The 9,046-nt window shown below is 29.6% G+C and overlaps 1 long non-coding RNA gene across 8 annotated transcripts; it reads left to right on the forward strand.

The window, feature by feature from the left end:
* Positions 1-2,471: 2,471 nt before the first annotated feature.
* LOC139863175 (uncharacterized) lies at positions 2,472-6,747 on the forward strand. 8 transcript variants are annotated; one of them, XR_011764415.1, is made up of 7 exons: positions 2,472-2,668; positions 2,883-2,951; positions 3,105-3,210; positions 3,285-3,389; positions 3,543-3,935; positions 4,011-4,419; positions 6,498-6,747. It is a non-coding gene; the product is annotated as an uncharacterized lncRNA (long non-coding RNA). The 8 variants fall into 8 exon arrangements; XR_011764414.1 differs by having other exon boundaries at positions 2,883-2,939; XR_011764410.1 differs by having other exon boundaries at positions 3,105-3,389.
* The last annotated feature ends 2,299 nt before the right edge of the window (positions 6,748-9,046 follow it).

Here is a 9,046-nt window from a genome sequence, read left to right on the forward strand (position 1 = left end):
TTTCTAATATACTCCCTAATATTTACGGAGTAATATTTATTATATATATACCAAATAACTAACGTTGTGTTCTCTAGTTTTAAATTTTTGATCTCGTAGTTTTATGAGCCCGTACGTTGCACGAAAGTTGTAAATTTATGTTTCAGCCATGTAAATATCGAGTTTTGAGTTCGTGTGTTGTACGAAAATTGAAAATTTATGTGTTCATAATTTATATATCGACTTTTGAGCCTGTACGTTTCACGACTTTAATGAGCGGAGAAAGTATACATATATGAATGGTAATATAGTGATTTGTCGTAATTAGTAAATACACATATGAATAGTGAATTTTATTTATAATTACAATTATATTTATATATTATTATTACTATATTATTATTATCTTATTATATAAATAATAAATAATAAATAATTATAAAATAAGGTAATATAAATAATTTAAAGATCATTCAATCAATACATCCTCAAAGACGTAAGTTTGAAAATGCATCCTCGTCAAATAAAAAAAAACGAATAAGCATCCATATTCCATTTATATATATGTAAATAATATATATATATATATATATATATATATATATATATATATATATATATATATATATATATAAAATAATATATATATATATATATATATATATATATATATATATATATATATATATATATGGTAGAGGGATCAAATGAGAACTTTTTTTGTGTGAGAACCCTGAGAACTCAAAAATACACTGAAATTCGAGCAAAAATGGGTAATTCGAGCAAAAAACTTCATATTCGAGCAAAAAATATGATAGTCGAGCAAAAATGGAGAAAGTCGAACAAAAAAAAGAAGGACGAACAAAAATTTGATATTCGAACAAAAATTGTGATATTCTAACAAAAATATGTTCTACATTTTTGAAATTCGAACGCAAAAATGTAGAACACATAGGTAGTCGAACAAAAATTTTGATATTCGAACAAAAATGTGTTCTACATTTTTTTCGAAAAAAAAAAATAATTTTTGCTCGACTATGAAATTTTTGTTCGTCCGTGTTTTGTATTTTGCTCGAATTCCCCTTTTTTTGCTCGAATTTAAGTGTGTTTGGGTGTATTTTGGAGTTCCTAGAGTTCTCACACTAAAAAAGTTCTCACTGGATTCTCTCCATATATATATATATATATATATATATATATATATATATATATATATATATATATATATAATTCCTTAAATAACTTTTAACCACAATCAATAAAAACTTTTTGATTTATATATATGTGTGTGTATATATATATATATATATATATATATATATATATATATATATATATATATATATATAATTCTTTAAATAACTTTTAACCACAATCAATAAAAACTTTTTGATTTATATATATATATATATATATATATATATATATATATATATATATATATATATATATATATATATATATATATATATATATATATATATATATATATATAGGGGAGGGATCCACTGAGAACTATTCTACTGTGAGAACCTGAGAACCGATATTCGAGCAAAAAATCAACGCGGCTGAACAATTTTGAATGAAGTCGAACAAAAAATCAAAAGCACAAAATTCAATTTTTGTTCTACATTTATGTTCTACATATCATGTTCTACATATTTTTGTTCTACTTTCCTAATTTTTGTTCGAATTCCTCCATGTTCTACAAAAATGTAGAACCTAAAATTGTTCGAATTTCACAAAATTTGTTCGAATTTCCAGTTTTTGTTCGGTTCTACAATTATTTTGTTCGGTTCTACAAAATTGTAGAACGAAATTTAGTTCCAATTGAGCATTTTTGTTCGAATCATACATTTTTTATTCGAATTTCACATTTTTGTTCGAATTTCACCTGTTTTTTTTCAAAATCAACTTTTTTTTATTTAGCCCGATTTAGAGTTTAGGGTTTAGGGTTTTCGGGTTTACTCCGTAAACCCTCAACCCTAAACTCTAAATCTAAACCCTAAACCCTAAAATCTAAACCCTAAAACCCTAAATCTAAACCCTAACCTAATTTGATGAAAATTGATGTAGAACAAGTGTAGAACAGCATGTAGAACATGCTGTTCTACATCATGTTCTACATAAAATGTAGAACCAAACAAACAATGCATCTAAAAGACAGAAAATTAAAATTGTTCGACTAGAACAATTTTTGTTCGGCCGCGTCTAAATTTTTGCTCGACTACCTTAATTCTCAGAGTTCTCATTCTAAAAATGGTTCTCATTTGATTCCTCTAATATATATATATTTTTATTTATTTATTTATTTATGTGGAGTATTTTTTACATATTCGAGTAAACACTTCATTTTTTTTGATCCACATGCCCACCCCTCTCACAAACGGTTACTGTTCACGTTTTGCCCCTTTTTTCTTTCTTTTCTTTACTCACAAAAAATAGGAGACCGGCTCATGTTTCAGCCATCTCTTCTCCCTCACCTCTCTTTCCTTCATACTTTCTTCTTTTAATTTATTTGCTCTATTTCTCTCGTAATTTTTTTTTTCCCCTCTATTTCTCTCATAACTTCTCTCATAACTGATACGGAGTAATCAAGAAGGTGAGATGCGAGTAAACCTACAAAGATCAGATTCGAGTACAACCCTAACCCTAAATCGTTCGTTCCAGACTCTTCATGAAGTTACAGGTACGTTTTTCCACTCCCCTACCACCATTCCAATTATACGATTTCCTGCGATTGCACCCATAAACCTAATTTTTTTTCAAATAAAGTATCTTGCTTTGAGGTGGGTTTGTTGGAGTCATTAAATTGTGATATTTATTATATCCTGCAACTTTATTTTTCTCAATGAAATTTTTGACCTCTTCATTTCATTTTTTTTTTATCTTTTGATGTTTAGGTTTGCTAAGATGTAGTAAGAGTTGCAGACTACGGTGGACGAATTATCTCCGGCCAGGTATCAAACGCGGTAACTTCACCAATCAAATATTTTGTTTCTCTGCTTAAATATTACTCTATAGAGATGTGTTTGTGTATCTCTATGTGTGTGTGTGTGTGTGTGTGTGGTTATTGTCATTTAACATACGAAAGTGTTTGATGTAATGAAATCTGATATTTGTAGATGGCAATGATGATATTAGTTTCTGTATGGATTGTTTGAATTCCCGAGCATCATAATCGGACATTGGGTTAAATTCGGCCCGTATCTTGGCGGAGCAACCCGGATGGTAATTTGATAAATTGCAACCAGTGTTGTAGCCATGGCGGTGTCTGACCCCTTTGGCTGACTTCACATTTACAGAATCTAAGCCAAATTCTCTTCATTTGAGCCACCAAGTTATCATTTAACGAAATTAAACATTTAATCACATGTTTCATCTGAACCAGTCCATTACATTCAATCACTGTAAGTCATTAGCAATCGCTGCCCATTACTTGTATTTTGTATTTTGACTACTTTTGATTAGGGTATAATATATTTGTAGATTTTGATTATGATAGTAATGCTTACCGGGTGAATATGATAACTTATATCTTTAAATGTGTTGTTTTGTTACAGGGGCTATTGGTTATGTCCATTAACCATCAAAGGTTTGTAAAGTTAGTTTTTTGTTTAATTCAGGTACTCCAGGTTTAATTGGGTTCCAGATAAGGGTTCCAATTTGTAAGGGATTCTAGCCATCAGACATGGCATCATGTTTCTATTCAGCTAAGTGTTTTTGATTTTTTTTTTAGTACATCGACGTTTAGTTGATGTGTGACCTGTATTCCAGATTAGTACAATGGAGATTAGTACAATAACAAAAATCAAGTCACTGTAATTGGTTCATATAATTGCAGATCTGGGCCAATTTTTTTGATAAAAAAACGACTTTGAATTAATTGAAACTCACCGATTTTCATGCAAGCTTTTGATTAAAGTAATCTCCATGGCTCTACCAATGAAGTAAGTGTAAGTTCATTTTTTCACATTAAGCTTCGTGTATACATAAGCATTCCGTAAGTATACGTTCATAAGTTTTTTTAGTTCTAGGCAATGCGAACAACGAGTGCTCAAGAGAGGAGTAACGAGCTTCGGAATATGTGCTACAGGATCTTGAGCATGGCTAGCAAAAGGGAAGTTTAGTTAACTTTATATTTACTATGTACTATTTAATATATATTTTAATTTGAGGTTTTTTTTATTTATTCTAATTTAGAAATCGATTTTTGTTGTATTTAGGCTTATCTCACAAATAAACTTGATGATCTTCCTTTGAACTCAATGGTAGCTACGTAAGGTTCAATTCATTTTTATCTTTTAAGTATTTTTAATGTTGTGTAGGTGGTAAAATGGACGGGTCAAGCGGGCTGGATAACAAGTCGAAACAACTCATTCCGGGCATAATGTGACGTTTAAATATCCAAAAGCACTTGAATTTGCATTATCACTTTCGGTAAGTATTCCTTCTATAATATTATCTATCTATTATATATTATGTGTGCTCATATAATTACATTTAGTTTTAGGAGCTGTTAGTAATTGTATATATTTTGAGTGATCATCTGTTTATTGCTCATTTCCACATCAGAAAAACACTACCAAACACTCTTTTAGAAATATTTTTTCTTTAATCTCAATCTTATTATGATATCTGGAACAAACATGTGAAAAGGTACTTTCAAATAAGTAATCCCAAAAGTGTTAATTTCACTTTATGTCATTAACTTAAATTTAGTAGTTATCGGATTCTTAAAGATTGTTATTGTGTTTAAATGTTTAAAGAATGCTATTTGGCACAATAATGAATAAATAGATGTCATTTACTTTGTGAAGTACTCCTTTTTTATGTTCTAGCGTTAAACACTATGTTACTTTCGAATGATAATTTTCAAAAGAATGAATAAAAACATATATAGCCATTTAACTAATGAACTCTGGATCTAGACTGGGTTCTTGAAGTACTGTACAGATTAAAAGGTTTATGAAACGTTTAACCGGATTTGTGTGGTGTTAGTTGGGTGTTAAAAAAAGTAAACTTTCTTATGTTTGTGTTATGCTCTTTTGTCATTCATGATTTTGAATTCTGATGTTATGTGGTATTAGATGTAAATAGTACTGATAGAAATCTAGAAATTCTAATATGGAGATATGAATATATGAAACGAAACATTAAATGAAATATTTGTAGAATCTAAGATGAAAGTATTTGGTGAGACTTTTCTTGAATAGTGATAGATAAGTTTTCTTTGGAATTCATTTTTATAATTTTTTTATGTCAAACTTTGTTTGGGTGAAACTAGTTTTCGAACCCTCGCTTCGCGCCGGGGGTTCGATTTTTAATGTATTTTATTGTGTTTAGTTACGGAGCCTGCGAGTGAAAAATCAACATTATGAAAAGTACCCTAAATATTTAGCGTTTTTTTAAAAGTGTCCGTTTTGCGTATAGTTAGTGACATTGTGTTCATAAAATTATTTCGAGTTTAAGGATGGTGTCGGAAAAATTTAACTCGCTGCTAGCGAGAAGATATGACCTGTTGAATATTTGAGTGGAGTTTATTTAAGATATTTTATGAAAATTTTGATTTGACGCTTTAACCCCCTGTGTTGGAGGCCGATTTTAATTTTTGAACAAAGTGTGGGGGCTTTTGTGGTGGTACTTGAAAGAAAGAAGGGAAAAGGGAAGAAAAAAAAATGAAAAGCTGAAAATACCCCTGATACTATTCATAAGTTTTGTCTAATAGTTAATATGGTAATCTGGACTGGAATTATAATGTGATGAGTCAAAGTATTTTGCAGTTTTAGAGTCTGGAGTTTTAGAGTCTGAGGTTGCAGACTCTGGTGTTTCTTAAGTCAACGATTTGAAGATTTCTTGATGGCTAAGCTAAGGAAGATTCTGGAGATATGTTTAAATATTAAGAAGATATGTTTTGATTCGGTTTTATCTCCAGAAGATTAACTTTAGAATTGTTTTGCATATTTGATAAGTTTTAAGTTTATCTTTTCCTTAATTTTAGCCAAGTTGTTTTGGAAACCAAATCTCTAGATTTGGTGGTTTTCTGTATAAATAGGGACGTGTGCTTTTCATTCGGTCGCCCCTTCCACAGCGCACGTTGGCCCACTCTAGATGGCTTTCACTCTAGACTTTTTTCGCTAGGTAGCCCTTGTCGCCTCTTCCGCTACGCGTGGTGCCCACTCTAGATATTCCCGGTAGCCCTCTCCTATTTCGCCCCCTCCGAAAACGCGGCCTCTCAATGAAAGCACCAAATGATAGGAACCTAAACCCAAAAGAAGAGCCTAGCCCAAAAGACATGTCTAATGGTTAGGAGAATCCCTTAAGCTTAAGTACCCTCATGTGGTTTCCTACATGACCAATGTGGGATTGTATCATATGTATCTTTTGGCACGATCAATATTATCAAACATATATTTCATATCGTGTTCTCTCAATTTTTGTACTTATAATTCTTATTTATTGTTCAATTGAGAGTCTGGTGTTCATAGATCAAATACTGTGAACTTATATTTTCTCAGGACAAAGATCCAGTTTTGGGGAGTCAGGTACAAAGATCTCCTATGACATCAGCACTTGAATAACGAATTATTCTTGATGGAAAGTTTGTTGATTCCGCATATGGTAATGTTTGGTTTCACCAAATTTCTATTCAACTGTATTCAAATTTTACTATTCTAGCTGGCGCGATCTCTTAAATTTGTAAGTCCTACGTAACAATTATAGTTATAAAATGTATATAACAGTTGCCGTGTAAATCAGGTGCCTAATCAATAGCTTGCGTTAAAATCGCAGAAAACTTTGAGCAACAACGCGCGACCCTCTAACTCCCGTTTGAGGAGCTAATCATGTCCAGCTTAATCATTCAAAAAATGTTTAAGCGTTCAAACGACCGAACGAGCTAATTAATTACAGTAAACAAATTTATGCAACAAATTTGGTGTCTGGTTAAGTCAAGAAAGTGGTAAAGTATAGGATACATTTGACAACATCTTTTATTTAAATTTTAACATTAAAAAGAGAATGGGTTTTGAGTTTTAAGGTCAAATGAAGTTAGTACTCACTTTATTATTAATTATTTATTAGCCCGTAATTAACTAGATTTGATAGTGACAATTACCCATTAATTTAATCGATAGGATTTAGCTGCTAGTTAATGTGAAAACTGGCTGTTACAAATTTATAAATCATTAAATTGTTAGATTTTGACTTCAAATATTGTAACGCGTACCCATATAGTCAAGTAGTTGTTCCGATCCCTTTTCTAATTCTTGTGTTTTAATTCAAGTATTATTATTATAATAATATCTAACTTAGCAACGTGTTGAATTAATTTATAGTTAATAGGTATATTGTACAGTTACAAACAAAGTTTTCGATTCTTTAAAATTATATAAACTCAAACAAAATGAAAACAAAACGATGCAAATAAACTTAGCAGCAAAATATTCAATGCATTGAATGTTTTTATTTTTCTTCGAACGTTTTCCCGTCAAAATAATGACATTCATCACAAAGTATTTTTTTAAATGTTCATATTTTCATCTAATCTTTAATGTTCGTGAACAAAGTTTTTTCAAAAAATGAAAAAAAATAGATTTGTTTCCCCCTTCCCCCCAAAAAAGTGCTTCCCTCTTGATCATGATCATATATATATATATATATATATATATATATATATATATATATATATATATATATATATATATATATATGGAGAGGATCCAGTGAGAACTTTTTTAGTGTGAACTCCAGGAACTCTAAAATACACCCAAATACACTGAAATTCGAGCAAAAAGGGGAATTCGAGCAAAAAAAGGTGAATTCGAGCAAAAATAAAAAATACGGACGAACAAAAATTCATAGTCGAGCAAAAAAAAAAAAATTTTGTTCGAATTTCAAAAATGTAGAACACATTTTTGTTCGACTATGATGTGTTCTACATTTTTTTGTTCGAATTTCAAAAATGTAGAACACATTTTTGTTCGAATTTCACATTTTTGTTCGGACGCCCTTTTTTTTTTGTTCGAATTACAAAAATGTAGAACACATTTATTCGACTATCGCTGTGTTCTACATTTTTTTGTTCGACTATCAAAAATGTAGAACACATTTTTGTTCGAATATCACAATTTTTGTTCGACTTTCTCTTTTTTGTTCGGCAGCCTTCTTTTGTTCGATTTCCTTTTTTTGCTCGACTATCCCATTTTTTCCTCGCCCGCCAAATTTTTTTGCTCGAATTTGAGTGTATATTGGGGTATTTTGAAGTTCTCAGGGCTCTCACACACAAAAAAATTCTAATTTGATCCTTCTACTATATATATATATATATATATATATATATATATATATATATATATATATATATATATATATATATATATATATATATATTCAAAAGTTCAAACGAGAACCACAAAAAGGGCAAAAACTGTGAGAACTTTTAAATTACAAACATTTTCACATGTGAGTAGATTGAATAATCCATAAATGTTGATGGAGAGTAATAATGAACATAAAATAGTTTGAATAAAACTTCTATTTTACTAACATAATTAGTTTTCCGTCCACATGTGCATATTTGTTTGTGTAACATGCGACATTTTATATAATTAACAATTTAACATGTAATTGTGGTAATGAACATATGTTTGTTAATGATATGAATATAATTAACATTTGCATGTAATTTGTTGCATTTAAATGCATAAAAACTATGAAATTAAAAAGTTATCGCAGTTCTTGCTATTTTTGTGTTTCTCGTTTGAACTTGCCCATATATATATATATATATATATATATATATATATATATATATATATATATATATATATATATATATATATATATATATATATATATATATATATTGATTGGAGTATAAATTATGTACGAGTATTAGGTAGAATATATTTGTGGGCCATGTATCTCACTTGGACATACTTGAATTATCTTCCATGAAGCTGACCTACATGCAATTACTATATAAAATAACCACCAATATGTTCTCATCTCATATGTATGTATATAAATACAAGCTTCTCCATGTTCAAACAAGACTTGATTTCTA

The sequence above is a fragment of the Rutidosis leptorrhynchoides genome, chromosome 1, assembly GCF_046630445.1.
Source record: "Rutidosis leptorrhynchoides isolate AG116_Rl617_1_P2 chromosome 1, CSIRO_AGI_Rlap_v1, whole genome shotgun sequence".
Lineage (NCBI taxonomy): Eukaryota > Viridiplantae > Streptophyta > Magnoliopsida > Asterales > Asteraceae > Rutidosis > Rutidosis leptorrhynchoides.